This window comes from Carlito syrichta, unplaced genomic scaffold, assembly GCF_000164805.1.
Source record: "Carlito syrichta isolate Samal-C Ts95f unplaced genomic scaffold, Tarsius_syrichta-2.0.1 Scaffold314258, whole genome shotgun sequence".
Classification (NCBI taxonomy): Eukaryota; Metazoa; Chordata; class Mammalia; order Primates; family Tarsiidae; genus Carlito; species Carlito syrichta.
This window is the reverse complement of record NW_007258354.1, coordinates 1,015,305-1,031,279: the sequence shown is the minus strand read 5'-3', so window position 1 is coordinate 1,031,279 and position 15,975 is coordinate 1,015,305.

The window sequence follows — 15,975 nt, the reverse complement described above, 5'->3', positions numbered from 1 at the left end:
AAGGCGTGCCTGTAATTCCGGCTACTTGGAAGGCTGAGGCGGAAGGATCGCTGGAGCCCAGCAGGTCGAGGCTGCTGTGGGCAGGGAATGGCCACTGCACTCCAGTCAGGGTGACAGAGTGAAACTCCAACTCAAAAAAAAAAAAAAAAAAGATCTTGAACATTTTTTGTTAGATTTAATTCTAGATAACTTGATTTCTCATTCTAAGGAAAATACATCTAATATTTCATCACTGAGTACAATATTTGCTGCATATTTTTCTTTTTTTCTGAGGTGGATTCTCACTCTGCTGCCCATGCTGGAGTGCAGTGGCACACGCACGGACACCCCAGTGTCGACCTGCTGGGCTCCACCTCAACCTTCCAAGTAGCCGGAACTACAGGCATGTGCTACTACATACAGTTAATTTTTGATTTATTGTAGAGACAAGTTTTCCCCAAGTTGCCCAGGTAGGTCGTGAACCCCCAGGCTCAGGCAATCCACTTTCCTTGACCTCCCAAAGTACTGGTATTACAGGCTGAGTCATACTGCATATTTTTCAAAGATATCCTTTATCAGGTTAAGTTAGGTCTCACTGTCCCTAATTCTCTAAGATATTTTGTATTTTTGTTTTTAACACAAAGCTTTGAATTAAAATACAAATCAATTTAAGTTTTTTCAAAAAGTTTTTAAAATATAGTTTTAAAAAAATCTTTATTTGTTAATTTGGTGAATTATATTAGTCATTTTTCAGAAACGAAACCCTTTGCCTCTGAGATAAACATTTCCTGGCCAGAAGAGAAAGATTGATAGATAATCAGTAGATAGATAGATTCCCAAGTTCGACCTGTGGCCTCTTCTGGGGGAGGCGGGCCTTGTAAGGAGAGGGCGTAGGGTGCCCTTCTGAGGGGCTGGTGCTCCCCGGGCTTCCCAATGTCGAAAGCTGGCTTTCTCTGCTTGGTGCTTCACCATGGACACCTCTGAGCCCTGCTCAGGCCATTGGGAACCTCCAGCAGCAACGCCTCTGGCGTGGTGACATCTTGGCTTCTGCTGGTCACCTGGGCTTCTCTGTCACTCTCTCTGGTCCCATCCCCCAGAAGGCAGACTCCTCTCCCCTGCCCTCTTGCCTTTAGTAAACACATGCACCCTTGCCCGTGGGCAGAGGAATGGGCTCCTGTAAGACAGCCTCCCTTCTTCCTCTCTACTCTACTGGAGGCCACTCCATCACGGTGATCTGCCTTTAGGCTTTCCAGGTATCTGAAGTCTTCATCCCGGGGCCAAGGATTCTTTTAGCTTCCTAAAAGCGCCTCCCCACGCCCCTCTTACTAGGCTTGACAGGGAGGGGTAGCCCTGCCTAGGAGCCCACCTTCAAAGGCCTCTGTCTTTCCCTCCAGTCTCCAATGGGAACCTTTCCGCAACTGGCCCTGGGGGCTGGGCAGTGCTGGCAGGACTGGTTTCTGAAAACCTTGGCTTGTCCTGCAGAGGCAGGTGAGGTGGTCTGGCATCTTGCTTAGAAATGGGAAACGTTTGGCAAGCGATCTCGTTCTTGGTCTCTAGAGCCTCAGCAGAAGCGGAGATGGAGAAAGTCCCTTTTGATATCCTGTGACACATTTTTCGAGAGCATTGCTTATGTTGCCTGTCTTCAGATTTATTGGCAGAGAGTTGCTCATAGTATTCTCCTAAGCATTTGAAAGTATTTCTGTGTCTGTCGTTGTGGACTCTCTTTCATTTTGAACATAGGTCCCTTCTCTATTTCTTTTTCGATCAGACTTATCAGGGCTTGGATTATTTATTAGTGTTTTTAGAGAACACTAAAACTTCTCTTTTGTTTCTTTGCATTCTATTTAATTAATTTTTCTTTCCTTTTTTACTCTTTAGGAAATAAATCATACATACAAAAGAGCACATATAAAGTATGTGTGTACATTAGGAATAAGAGGAAAATGAATAAGCATGTGTCCATAACTAAGTTTTTTCTTCTTTTTTGAGTTGGAGTCTCACTCTGTCACCCAGGCTGGAGTGCAGTGACACGGTCATTGCCACTGCAGCCTCCACCTCCTGGGCTTAGGTGATTCTCCTGCCTCAGCCTCCCAAATAGTTTGGACTACAGGTACGTGCCACCGCGTCTGGCTAATTTTTTTTATTTTTTAATATTTTTTGTAGAGACAAGGTCTTGCTATGTTGTCTAGCCTGGTTTCAAGCAATCTTCCTGCCTCAGGCTCCCAAAGTGCTGGGATTACAGGCATGAGCCCCACGCCTGGCCTCACAACTGAGTTTGAGAAACCGAGAGACAGGATGTTGGAAGCCCCAAGTATATCTCTGTTCTCAACCCAGGGCAACCACCATTCCTAACTGTTGTGTGAATAATCCCTCTACTTTTCACAAGCATTTCCACTTGTGCTCGTATTGCTAAACAACATCTTGTTCAGTTCATCTTTCCAAGGACCCTGGGTGACCGGAATTTGATAAATTAGAGTCTTCATGGTGTGATCTCGTATTTGGCCCTTGCACGGGACCCCTCCCCTCCTCACCTTTCTTCCATTCATTCTCCCTCTTTCCTTTTCTTCCTTTTACTGTGATAAAACCTGCAAATCCACCACCTGCCAAAAGCCAGGCCCTCAACACAACCCACATCCAGCTATAAGGCGATCCTCCCCATCTGAGTCATCGCCATTCTGAACTCTGTAGTCCTCACCCTCTTGCTTTCCTTATTATATATGTTTATGGTATTTACATATTTTCTCAGAAAGCATACTTTAAATTCTAGTTATTTTAGCTTTACTAAGAAGATATCATGTTGTATGCCATCTTTGGACATTTCTTTTTTTACTTCGTATATAAATAATACGACCCTATTATTAGGTGTACTGTCATTAAATTTTTATTGTAATGGCTGGGCTTGGTGGCTCAGCCTATAATCCCAGCACTTTGGGAGGCCGAGGCAAGTGGATTGCCTGAGCCCACGGGTTCAAGACCAGCCTGGGCAACTTGGTGAGACTTCGTCTCTACAATAAATTAAAAATTAGCCAGGCATAGTAGTGCATACCTATAGTTCTGGTTACTTGGAAGGATCGCTGGAGACCAGCAGGTTGACACTGGGGTGGCAGTGAGTGTGCCACGGTACTCCAGCCTGGGCGGTGGAGTGAAACTCCAACTAAAAAAAAAATTTTTTATTGTAGTAAAATATGCATAAAATTTATCATTTTGACCATTTTGAAGAGTCCAGTTCTGTTTACATTCTCCGGCTTCCATCACCTCCATCGATCTATCTCAGAACTTCGTCTTCTCAAGCTGAAAGCACAGTCACTGGGTTTGGCTGCTGTGAATTGTGGGAACACACTATGGTCTGTTCACTCTCCTGCTGGGGAACCATTGGAGTTGGCGAGGTCTTGCTGCTGTGGATTGTGCCACTGAGATCATTTTTGCAATGTTTACAGCTGGGCATGTGTTTATTGTTGAGTTTTACATATACAAGGGGGAACCCCCCAAAACAGAATTAGCTTTTGCAGGGCAGGCCCCTTGTAGTCCACGCTTCCCCGACTAGATGTGTGTTCTAAGAACCCATTGGCATCCAGGGACCAGCCTATGGTTCCACGTAGCTGGAACCACAGTCACGTGCCACTGTGCTTGGCTAATCTTTTGATTAATTGTAGAGATGAGATCTTGCCATATTGCTCAGGCTGGTCTCAAACCCCCGGGCTCAAGCAATCCTCTCACCTCCACCTCCCAAAGTGCTGGTATTATAGGCCTGAGCCGCCATGCCTAGGGAGAGGAAGAGGCTGCATTCAGCTTCAGTGAATTTTTTTTGGAGATTGTTTCAAGCATTTGCCCATTTCATGAGTGCTTTATGAGCGCACCTGTCCACACTGTGCTGAGTGAGTGAGTGTTCAGCAGTTTTGACTAAAAACAGCATGGCCTCGTGCCCCACCCTCCCTATTCTCTTGATCTCACGTAGAGAGACTTTTTTTTTGTTTCCCTGGATAAAAAAAGCCTCCAAAGGAAAATGTATTGCTGATGTGGAAGAGGTGAAACAAAAAACAGCAGAAGCACTGAAAGGCATCAAAATGGACAAGTTCAAAACTGTTCTGAGCAGTGAGAAAAATGTCTCTACAGGTGTATTGCATCAAATGGAGAGTACTTTGAATGTGACTGAGTTGAAGCAAGTAAGAATAAACACACAATTTTTCAATAAATAAGTTCTGGTTTATTTGGGTCTACCCTCCCTTGTAAAAATGTTCAGCTTTAGTAGATAAAGTCAAGTGGTTTTACAAAGTGACTGGACCCATTCACACTCCTATCTGCAAGGTGTGACAGATGCCATAAACCCACATCCTTGCCAACACTTGGTTGTCTCAGATGGAATTTTGTCATGTGAATGTAAGATGGCATCTCTCAGTGGCCCCAAGTTGTACTTCCCTGAAGATGTTGAAAATCTTTGTGTATTTTCATTGGCTTTGTATGCTTTTTCTTCTGTGATTTACATTTCCATGTCTTTGTTCATGTTTTCTCTCAGATTGGTTGCCTCTTTCCTAACACTTTATAGGAGCTCTTTATGTATTACCGATATAATATTTTATTGTTTAAATGTATGGCAAATGGCTTCCTCCAGTTTGTGACTTGTATTTCTTATTTTTAAAGTCTTTTTTGATAAAGAAAAGTTCTTAATTTTAACACACTTCTCAATTTTTTAATAGTTAATGTATTTTGATTTAAGAAGTATTTATGTTTCTGATTTAAGAGATATTTTTCTCACATGTCTAAAATACAGTCACTGACATTGTATACTGAAAGTTATGATGGAGCTCTGTTTTGGACATTCAAGTCCTTCAGGCATCTGGAATGGATTTTTGTTCAGGTTGTGAAGTAGGGATCCTGCATCTTCTGTTCAGTTTGGAGAGCCAGTTGTCTCAGCAATGCTTGCTGGATGGCTCCTTCTTTCCCTCTATCTGACATACCATGTTGATCATGCAAGGTCCAACAATTAGGTTTGTGAACCATCCCAGAGAAAGTGCTCCCTATCTCGTTGCTGAATATCATGATGGTCACATTTGAAGTACTCCCCTTGGGAAGCTATGCACGGACACTGGCGTCTTATTCACTCATCAAAGCAATTTTGGAACTCTTTTTCTGGAGTGGCCATCAGAGCTGTCATTGTTATTTGTTGAGGTCTGATCGTTCAATTGGTGAACTTGCTACTATGCACTTATGTTGGCAGCACCATATAGATAACTATTAGAACACCCTCCCTACTCACCTGATCTGGCACCTGGTGACTTTTTTTCTTTACCTGAAGATAAAGGAACATTTTTTTTTTTTTTTGAGTTGGAGTCTCACTCTCTCATCCAGGCTGGAGTGCAGTGGCACACTTGTGGCCACTCCAGCGTTGACCTACTGGACTCAGATGATCCTTTCGCCTCAGCCTTCCATGTAGCAGGAACTACAGGCACGCGCTACCATTCTTGACTAATTTTTTGATTTATTGTAGAGACGAGGTCTTGCCAAGTTACCCAGGCTGATCTTGAACCCGTGGGTTCAGGCAATCCTCTTGCCTCTGCCTCCAAAGTGCTGGGATTACTGGGATGAGCCACCACACTCAAAAAAGGAAATATTGAAAGGAAGACATTTGATGACATTCAGGACATCAAAGGTACTACGACAATGGCTCTGATGACCATTCCAGAAAGAACTCTAAAGTTGCTTTGATGGGTAGATCAAGCGCTGGCATCAGTGCATAACTTCCGAAGGGAGTCCTTCGAAGGTGACTGTAGTGAGATTCAACCATGAAGGATGGAGTACCTTTTCTAGGATGGTGCAAACTTAATTGTCAGACCTCAGTGCTTGCTAGGACCTCTGTTTCATGACTTGTGTCACTTTGTCCATACCTGGATCCACCCCCCGTCTTACAGGATAAGCATTGGTAGCTTTCACCTTGTGTTTCTTCTTTGGGGGTATCTTTGCTATTTCCGACCCTTTATCCTTCCATATTCCTCTTCTATGTTTATTTCTCCTCTCCTTTCTCGCCTTCTTTTGGATTTTAAATTATTCTGCTCCTCCCTCATCTTCTTGGAACACATATGCTCTGTGTCTATCTATGCAGTGCTTACTCTAGAAATTAATTGATCAAACTCTGTAATCTGATCCTCTTCCTCTTAGAAAATACAAAGTTCTTAAAATATCTTTCCGTTTTCCTCCCTCCCAACTTATCTGCTATTGTTGTCAAGTATTTATTTCTATCTTAAAAAAAAACCACTTACATGATTTTATTGTTTTATAAACATGGCTGGGCACAGTGGCTCACATCTATCATCCTAGAACTTTGGGAGACCGAAGAGGGAGGATTACTTGAGTCCAGGAGTTTGAGACCAGCCTAGGCAACATAATGAGACCTTGTTCCTACAGAGAATTGAAAAAAAAGTGAGCCGCTCTGGTGGTGCCTGGAGTTCCACCTACTCAGATGACTGAGGTGGAAGGATCCCCTGAGCCCAGGAGGTCGAGGCTGCAGTGAGCTGTTACACGCCACTGTACTCCAGCCTGAGCTATAAAGTGAGACTCCAATTCAAAAAATAAAAGCAAAAAGATAAAGCACATATTATTCACATATTTCTCATGTTCTCTGCTCTTTGCTCTTTCTTGCACATGAGACCTTGTACCTGGTGTCATTTTCCTTCTGCTGGAAGAGCAAACTGCAGACTCAGAGTCCACTAGTGACAAACACCCTTAGTTTTTGTTTAAGCAAAGACATTTTTATTTCATCTTGTTCTTGGAAGATATTTTTGTTGGGTATAAAATTCAGGTTCTGTGAGCAAAGCTTTCCTCATCTCTAGAATGGAGAAAATAATAATTATCCAGCCAGGTTGCTTTTAAGATTAAATCAGACATCTAATTTTGGTTGACCCATGTAGATGATAAAACATTACTTGTGTCACTTTCTGTATTGTTGATGGCAGTTCTGAGGTGTTCCAGCTATGTTCTAAATAACCCTTCCTCTTTGTTAACATTCACACACTTTCAGTTAACCAGTTCTCAATTGCTCTCGGAGGCCTGAGAACGTATAAGCTAATTTACACTAAAGTGTACACAACTGACCACACCCTAAGGCTCACCCTTGAGTAAAAATTACATTTTGAAAAGGGTGCAGGATGTTGTGACACAGAAGAACATTATATTAACATTTTGGGCATCATTTGGGGAATTTGTTTTATTAAAATTTTTTGGAGAAAGGGCTTTGACATCTGACCACATCCATTTCCAAGGCCACTGATCCTGCCTTCTGCCATAGCCTGGGTTTCCACATGCAGTGTAGTGGCTCCTCGTCTTCCCCCTTCCCGTAACGGCAGAGTCCCTCTGGGAGGACCTGTCGGGGCCAGCACTGGTTCCGCCCCCGCCCCCTTCCAGGGGAGAAAGGGCCTGGACTCGCTGGTGTGGGGCCTCCAGTGGAGGTCTTCATGGGCAGACACAGAAGGACCAGCCCAAGGGCTCACCCCAACTCTGTGCAGCTCCAGGGACCATCCAAATAAACGGCACCACCAGAGCTGTGCAGCATGGCGGCTTTTCCCAGGCCCCCGGCTCAGGTTCGAAGAACACATTGTATCCTCATGTAGAATAAGAGAGAGTGTGAACAGCTGGAAACCGTTCCACTTCCTGCCAGTGCCTTGTGCTGCAGCCCAGTGGGTTTCAGAAGAAGCAAAACCCAGGGAACTTTTGTTCAAACTGACTCCGGTGGGAGCAGAAGGTGGGCTGTGCTCCGGTCCCCTCCAGAATGCTGGCAGTTCTCAGGGGCACAGCTGGGGGGATCATCCTGGCTGCCTGCCAGCTCTTGCCCTCCCCCTACCACCTAGTGCCTCGCTGCGAGCCTCTGAGCCAAACTGTAAAGTGCTGTCCAGCCAAGTGAGTAACTACCAGGCAGCTGGTTGAAGAGGAATGGGCCTTGACCATGGCCTTTGGCAGATCAGTAGCAGGATCCTACACAAACTGGCTCAAACAAGAAGGGCAGGTTTATTAGAACAGAACAGGGGGTGTCACCAGGCTGGTGCTGCAGGGGCTCAGGCAGCCACCCTGTCTCTGTCTCTGTCTATCTCTATCTTTCTTTTTCTCTTTCCCCCTGTATGTCTGTCTCTCTTTCTCTCTGTCTCTATCTTTTTATCTTGCTTTCTGTCTCTCTGTCTCTCTCTCTCTTGCTCTCTCTCTCTCTCTCTCTCCCTGTCTCGCTGTCTTTCTCTATTTCTGTCTCTCTCTTTCTCTCTCTATCTCTACCTCTCTCTGACTCTGGCTTTCTCCCTCACACACTTGGACCGTCTGATTCTCCCAGCACGAGGCCACATGTACAGACTCAACAGCTCCATGTTTCTGGTTTTGGAAGGGCCAGACCCCATCTCAGTGCCGTGCCTCTAAGCTCTGTCTGCCTTCGGGGTCCCCATTCTAGACCAGAGACAATCGACATTTTTCTATTGCCAACCCAAGGCTGAGACCGTCTGGGGACTGTCACTCCAGTGGGTGACGCACACGTCTCGGCCCTGGCCCCAGCTCCACTCCCGCCTTTCCTAGGAGAGGGCAGACGGGAGTAGGTGGGCTTAGGACTGTGGTCGTTACAGGCGTAACTGTGACTCCTTTCCAATCTGTACAATTAAATAAACCATTCACGCATGTCGGTGTCTTATCGTCAGCAGAGAATGTGCTGACCCCTACTTCATGACTGTCCACTGCAGACCATGCCTTGCCTGCGAATTCTCTGTCCACAGAACTGAAGGTTTTGGGGGTTAACTGGTGGGGTATGGGTCCCTCTGCCAGCCTGTAAGTATTGCAGCTTTGTGTATTTTCGGTCACACATGACCAGCCGTGCATGCATATGTGTATGTGTGTGTGTGTGTGTATGTGTGTGCATGTGAGTGCATGTGAGTATGTGTGTCAGCATGTGTCTGTGTGTGTGCGTGCATGTGTCTGCATTTCCAGGCTGCCTGGAAGGGTCTTGGTGGCTCAGTCCCTTGACGTCTGATGACCTTTCCTCTGGACTTGGGAGCAGAGGGAGCCAATGACAGCTCCTCCCCTTCCCCTCCTCCAAGGTAGCTCCTTTTAGTGTCCTCTGTGATGCAGTTGCTTATGGCTAAGCACACGCCGTGCATGTCCTGCTGCTGCTCCTGTCCCACCTTGCATGTCTGCTGCAGTGACTGAGACCCCATTCATTCCTTCGGCATCTGTTTCCTGAGCCCCTGCATTGTGTCCAAGCTGTGACTGGCAGAAATGCCACAGGCAACTCTCCTTCCTTCCTTCTTCCCTTCCTTCCTTCCTTCCTTTCCCCCCCACCCTCTTTCTTCCCCTCCCTCCCTTCTTCTGTCTTTTTTCCTTTCAGGGTCTTGCTTGCTGCCCAAGCTGGAGTGCAATGGCACAATCATGGCTACCACAGCTTCAACCTCCTGGGCTCAAGCGATCTTTCCACCTCAGCCTCCTGAGTAACTGGGACTACAGATGTGCACCACCACGCCCAGCTAATTTTCTGTAGAAACAAGATCTTGCTATGATGCTCAGGCTGGTCTCAAACACCTGGGTTCAAGTGATCCTCCTGCCTTGGCCTCTCAAAGTGCTGGGATTACATACAGGCGTGAGCCACCAAGCACAACATCTTTTTTTTTTTTTTTTAGAGACAGTGTCTTGCTCTGTCACCCAGGCTGGAGTGTACTTGTGTGTCACTCACTGTAGTGAGAGCTCCCTGGATGGTCCCTGGATGAAGTTTGAGCTCACTGCAGCCTCCAACTCCTGGGCTCAAGTCATCCTCCCATCTTAGCCTCCCAAAGTGCTGGGATTATAGGCCTGAGCCACTGTGTCTGTTTTTAGTTGCAAAACCCGGACAGAGGATCACCTGGATCCCTGTAGGCAGGTGATTACCTCACCAGGCATCTGGCTCAGCAGAAATAAGAGGTCTGAAGCCCGTGAATGAAGAGGGCTGGAGACCAGGAGGGGTCATGAGAGCTGGGCCCAGAGTTAGAGAAGTTAGAGGAAGAACAGGCCTTGGAGTTCCATGGAGCTTTCATCATGAAGCCAGCCCTACTAGTGAGGGGTGAGCGCCCATCCCTGCCCAGTGCTCTGGATGACCCTTGCTGCCATCCCTTACGACTGGCATCCTCCTTTGTCTGCAGACCTCAGTGACATCTACCCAGGCAGCAGGAAGACAGCAGAAAGGCCATGCTGGGCAAGGTCACGCCTAGCTGCCACTCCTAGGCTGGGGATGGGCTGAGGTGTGGATGTTCCCCTGGGTTCCAGGGCCCGGTCACCGTGCCAGCCTCGCCCAAATGACTCAGCCTCTGAGGATGAAGGCAGTTCCTGATGCAATGGGAACGGCCAGTTCTGGGGGCTTGACCCAGGGCCCCGGAGCCTGGTCCGGGAGAGGGCTCAGTGCCCATGAACTCACCAGGTGCCCTGGCAGTGTTCAGGGCCTGGCTTCCCTGATGCTGCCAGCTGCCAGCAGCGGGCACTCTGAGAGGGTTGTCGGGGGGGGCACTCAGCGACTTGCTGACCTCGTCGCATCCCCAGACCCACTGCTCTGGTCCTGCCTCTCATTCTCTTTCTGACCTGCCTGTTTTGTCATCTGTGCGAGCACCATTTCCCTGGGTGCTAGAAAGACAAGGTCTCAGCAGTGGCATCTAGGAAGTGGCTTCCCAGGTGTTAATTTCCTGGGCCGCTGTCACCAAGCACCACACCCTGGGGTGGTGTCAAACAGTCATCCCCAACCTTTTTGGCATCAGGGACCGGGTTTGTGGAAGACAATTTTTCCATGGACCAGGGTGGGGGTGGTGTGCCATCAAACCTCACTGCTAACGCTATCTGTATTTACAGCTGCTCCCCCAGCGCTCGCATCACCGCCTCAGCTCCACCTCAGACCATCAGGCATTAGATTCTCACAAGGAGCATGCAACCTAGACCCCTTGCATGTGCAGTTCACAATAGAGTCCATGCTCCAGTGAGAATCTAATGCCGCCACTGATTTGACAGAAGATGGAACTCAGGCAGTAATATGCATGGGGGGAGTGGCTGTAAACAAAGATGAAGCTTCGCTCGCTCCCCTGCTGCTCACCTCCTGCTGTGTGGCCAGGCTCCTAACAGGCTATGGGCAGGTAGTGGTCTGTGGCCTGGGGGTTGGGGACCCCTGCTTTACGGAATGGCTCACTTGGGGTTTATACATGAGCTGTCCCTAAAATAACTTATGTGGAGGGACTAGAGTAATTAAGAATGGATACCTTTTGGGGTGATGTAGAAAGAGTGTTGGCTACAGTCTTTTCCATCAACAGGAACTTGGTCACATAGTCACACCCACCTGCAAAGGATTCTGGGAAATGTGGTCCTTAGCTAGGTAGCCATGTGCTTAGCTACAGTATTATTGCTATTGTTGTTATTATTATTATTATTATTGAATTGGGTCTCACTCTGTCCTCCAGATTGGAGTACAGTGTCTCAATCATTGCTCACTACAGCCTCAACCGCCTGGGCTCAAGTGACATGCATCATTAAAGAGGAAAAGCTGTGGCCCATTACAAGAAATATATTAGTGTAGTCCAGTCAGCAGGTTGTCAGCTAAATTTAATATGAGTCTGTATACAAAGAAAATGCCTCAATCTCCCAAGTAGGTGGGACTGTAAGGCACACACGCCACAATCAGCTAATTAAAAAAAATTTTTTGTAGCGACGAGCTCTTGCTATGTTGGCCAGACTGGTCTCAAACTCCTGGGCTCGGGCAATCCTTCCATCTTGGCTGCCCAAAGTGCTGGGATTACAGGTGTGAACCACTGTGCCTGGCCAACTGGGTAGAACGTTCCACAGAGAATATGCATCGTTACCTATTTCCTCTCTGTGGCCCCTTAATGACCAGCTCATGTTTCAGCTGTGGGTTTGGGAGAGGTTGTAGACCGAGGGGCATTGGCCTCCAACCTTGGCTGGGTGGCGGCCTCCTCTCGAAGCTGCGCCCTGCAGCGAGCAGGTGGAGGCTTAGGGACAATGAGCTTCTAAGGGGAGGGAAGTGGGTAGCCCTTAATTCCTCTTTAATAACGTATGTCAGTAGGTAACGTTTTCAATATGTGGTAACGTGTCTGTAGGTGTGTCAGTAGGTAACGTTTTCAATATAGGTAACGTGTCTGCTACTCCAGTCAGTGGTTCACTATCATTTTGGAGCAGTAAACAAAAGACTGTTTTTAATTACTTCTGTGAAATTGCCCAGCCCATGCATGATTAACTATTCATTATGTAAAACGAGGCATTTTCTTTGTATGTCCGTATTAAATTTAGCTGGCAACCGGCTGACCGGACAGCACTAATACATTTCTTTTATGGTCCGCAGCTTTTCCTGATGGTTCAATCTATTTCCTCTCAGTCTCCCTCTCTGGGTCCCTGTCACTGTCCTGTCTAGCTATTTCTGTCACTTTTTTTGGTTTATTGGCAAAATGAGGTGAAATTTATGCAACACATTATGAATCCTTTTAACACGTACAACTCAGGGGTCTCGAGCACATGCACAATGTTGTGCAACCACCACGTCTCCCTAGTTTCAAAACTTTTCTTTTGGCCGGGCACGGTGGCTCAGGACCCAGGAGATCGAGACTGCAGTGAGCTGTGATCACTTCAGCACTTTGGGAGGCTGAGGCATGAGGATTGCTTGAGCCCAGGATTTGGAGACCAGCCTGGGCAACATAGAGAGACCTAGTCTCTACAAAATATTTAAAAAATTAGCCAGGTGTGATGGCACACTCCTGTAGATCCAGTTACTTGGGGAAGCGGACCTCCTTGAGTCTAGGAGGTCAAGGTTGCAGTAAGCCATGATCATGCCACTGCCCTCCAGCCTGGGTGACAGAGTAAGACCCTGACTCAAAACAATAAAAATCAGTTGCATTTCTATATGCTGATAATGAACGATCTGGAAAGAAAGTTAAGTCATTATAATAGCATGAAAAAGAATAAAATTGAGGGATGAAATGCATAACGGCATTTCGGTCAGTGATGGATTGTGTGTGCAATGGTGGTCCATTAAGATTAGAACCCTGTATTCTCACTGAGCCTTGTCTATGTTTAGACACGCACATACCTAGCATTGTGGTACACTTGACTACAGTATTCCACACAGTCCCGTGCCGTTTGGGTGTGTAGCCTGGGAGCCATAAGCTGTCCTGTACACAGCCTGGGCTTATAGAAAGTTAGCCCACTCCGGTTCGTGTAAACATCCAGTGAAGTCCACATGAGGGTGGAGTTGCCTCTGAACATTCCCTGCCATTAAGCGACGCGTGACTTTCCTTGAGAGTAAACTCAGCCAAGGAGGAAAGGCTTGTACATGGAAAACCACAAACCATCGCTGCGAGAAACCAAAGAAGATATAAACAAAAAGACAGCATGTGTTCATGGACCGGGAGACTTAATATTGTTATGATGTCAGCACTACCCAGGGTGAGCTACAGATTCAATGCAACCCCTATCAAAATTCCAACGACGTTCTTTGCAGAAATAGCGAAGTCCATCCTGAAGATTATATGGAATCTCCAGGGACTCCTGATGGCCAACACGATCTTAGAAGAACAAGGATGGAGGACTCCGCTTCCTGATTCTAAAAGGTCATAAAAGCTGAACTGAGGATCTGCAAAGACACAGAGAATGGGGTGAGGAACACTGGCGACTCGGAGTGGAGATGGGGAGGAGGGACAAAAACTGACCGGTCGGTACCATGTGCCCAGGTGGGGTGTGGGTGCTCTTAAGACCCAGACCAAAAAGTATTTGTATCCCCCAAAGGTATTGAAAAAAAAATTCTAGAAAAAGGACAAGGTGGAGACAGGTCCCTCCTTCTCTTCCTCACATGGGAACTTAAAAGAAAAAAAAACTTAATAAAAAGGTACAGTAATCAGATCGGTGTGGCACTGGTGTAAAGACAGATACGTAGACCTGTGGAACAGAAAGGAGGACCGGGGGACCAACCCTCGCAGACGTGGGCAGTGATTTTTGGCAAAGATTCTAAAGCTATTTGTGGGAAGAGCAGTCTTCACACCGAGGGCGCTGGGAAAACTGTCCCTACACGTAGAACAGTGAAGCTGGACCCCTACTTTATACCAGAGACAAAAACCAAAAGGTTAAACGTAAGAGCCAACAAAACACAGGAAAAAACTTCAAGACATTAGCAGCTTTGATTTCTTGGGTCTTGGCAAAGAGTTCTTGACTATGACACCAGAAACAAGGCAGCAAAAAAAAAAAAAAGACAACAAAACATAGATAATGTTGACGTCATCAGCATTAACAACTGGCCAGGCATTATAGCTCATGTCTGTCATCCCAGAGCTTTGGGAGGCCAAGAAGGGAGGACTGCTTGAGGCCAGGAGTTCTAGACCAGCCTGGGCAACACAGCAAGATCTTGTCCCTAAAATAATAAGCAAATTAAATTAAATTAAATTAAAAAATTTTGTGCATCAATGGACACTATCCAGCAAAGTGAAGAGGCAACCCACGGAATGCGTTTGCAAATCATGTTTCATGTTTGGCAATCATATATCTGAGAAGGGACTGGCATCCACAAGATATAAAGAACTAGAATTTAACAACAACCACAACAAAACAGCCCAATTAAAAAGTAGGCAAGGACTTGAATAGACATTTCTCCAAAGTAGGTATACAAAAAAGTGCCCAACATCAGAAATAATTAAGGAAGTGCACATCAAAACTACAATGATATACCATGTTACATCCAATGGGACAGCTACTATCAGAAAATGGCCAGGCATGGTGGCTCACGCCTATCATCCCAGCACTTTGGGAGACTGAGGTGAGAAGATTGCCCAAGCCCAGGGGTTTGAGACCAGCCTGGGCAACATGGCAAGACCTCATCTCTACAATAAATCAAAAAATTAGCTGGGCGTGGTGGTGCACGGCTGTGGTTCCAGCTACTTGGAGGGCTGAGGTGGAAGGATTGTCTGAGCCCAGTAGGTAGAGACTACGGTGACCGTGAGGATGCCACTGAGCTCCAGCCTCCAGCCTGGGCAACAGAGTGAGACTCCGACTTAAAAAAAAAAAAAGATAAAAAAAACCCCAGAAAATGATGGGTGTTGGTGAGGGTGTGGAGGAGCTGGGATCCTCATGCTTTGCTGGTAGAAATGTGAAATGGTGCGGCAGCTGTGGAAAATGGTATGGTAGGTCCTTGAGAGAGAAAAACAGAATAATCCTGGTCAGAGTGGAATATTGCTTGACCTTCACACAGGAGGACATTTTGGTACCTGCCACTGTGTGGATGCGTCTTGAAGACATTGCGCTAAATGCAATAAGCCGGCCCAGAGAGGACCAGCATTGTGTGACTGCGCCTCTGGGACGTGCTTGGAGTAGGGTGGTGGTCCCGGGGCTCGAGGCAGGGGAATGGGGGTTATTTTCCAGGTATGGAGTTTCTGTGTTACAAGGTGAGCACTTCTGCAGGCAGAGATGGTAACGGCCTTGTGATTGTACTGATTCCACAGAGCTGGGCACTTGAAAATGGCTGAAAGATACATTTTATGTTATGCATATTTGACCACAATTTAACAGATGAAAAAAGAAAGACTCAGCGGGGGAGGAGCCCATTCTCAGCCTGCAGCACTGTCTCTGCAGCATTCTCAAGGTCCTCGTGGAGGCGATGGTTGGCCGTGACAGGAGGGCTTTCGGGGGAGGCTGAGCCTGGAGACTCCTGGAGAACGGATTGGAGGTTGTCGAGAAGCTGTTGGCTCTCAGGGCAGTCGGCGTAGCTCAGCCTCCCTGGCTCCAAACCCAACCTCGCTGCAGCATCCTCCAAGGCCTGTCTGGAATGTAACTCCCATCTGTGTGTCCCCATGACAAGATTTCTGGAGTCTTCCCACCCTCGGGTGATTATGGAAGGATGTGTGGAGAGGGTCTCTGCTTCTTGCCACCCACAGCACGCAGATCAGGGAAGCTGAGTGGAAAGAGGAATCAGGGTGGGAGCTGTGTGTGTGTGTGTGTGTGTGTGTGTGTGTGTGTGTGTGTGTGTGTGAGAGAGAG